The following is a 1089-nucleotide window of genomic DNA, read 5'->3' on the forward strand; positions in this document are numbered from 1 at the left end:
CTTGGCCTGAAGTCATGCACCCGCCTTGGCCTCCCAAAGTGCTGGGATTACAGGTATGAGCCACTGCACCCAGCAGGGCCTCTTTTATAAAGGCACTAATCCCATGCATGTGGTTCTGCCCTCATGATGTAACTACCTCCTAAAGACCCCATGTCTGAGCACCATCACACTGGCGGTTAGGATTTCAGCTTATGAATTTTGGGAGGACACCAACATCCAGTTCATAACAGGATAGTGCTGTCATCCACAATTTTCTTTTTTTTTTTTTTAAGGGACAGTGTCTCGAACTCTGGTCTCAAGTGATCCTGCTGAGTCAGCCTTCCAAAGCTCTGGGGTTACAGGCATGCACTACCACGGTCAGCCACATCCACATTCTTAATCTCCACCATGGCCTCATGAGCCTCGTCCCCTGTCAGTGGGCTGGGGCCTCAACACAGGTAATACGCATATTAGCTGAGGCTCACGAACCCAACTGACTTGTGTGAGAATTTCCAGCTGGTCCCAGAGTAAGAAGCTGAAGAGTGGGGAGCAATGCTAGTGTGGCCACTGCTACAGCTCTTGGGCAATATTGACTACCCCCAACCTGTATGTGTGCCCAGGTGCTGGGTAAGCATTTCACTCCACACGAGAGGCATCATTCACTCATTCATTCGTTCATGCCGTTATACTATAGTGAATAGTAAACTCTTGAGTAATATGGGGTTTAGGGGAGCCAGTCCCTTGTTCGGTGGAAAATCTGCCTGGCTGTATATAACTTTTGACTCCCCCAAAACTTAACTACTAATAGCCTGCTGTTGATTTGAAGCCTTACTGATGATACCAACAATTAACACATATTTTGAATGTTAAACATATTATGTACTGTATGCATTTTCTTTTACTTTGAGATGGAGTCTCACTCTGTGGCCCAGGCTGGAGTGCAGTGGCACCATCTCTGCTCACTGCAACTTCCCAGGTTTAAGTGATTCTCCTGCCTCAGCCTCCCAAGTAGCTAGGATTACAGGCGTGCGCCATCTCGCCCAGCTAATTTTTGTATTTTTAGTAGAGATGGGGTTTCTCCATGTTGGCCAGGCTAGTCTCGAACTCCTG

The sequence above is a fragment of the Colobus angolensis genome, unplaced genomic scaffold (assembly GCF_000951035.1).
Source record: "Colobus angolensis palliatus isolate OR3802 unplaced genomic scaffold, Cang.pa_1.0 Scaffold260, whole genome shotgun sequence".
In the NCBI taxonomy this organism is placed as follows: domain Eukaryota; kingdom Metazoa; phylum Chordata; class Mammalia; order Primates; family Cercopithecidae; genus Colobus; species Colobus angolensis.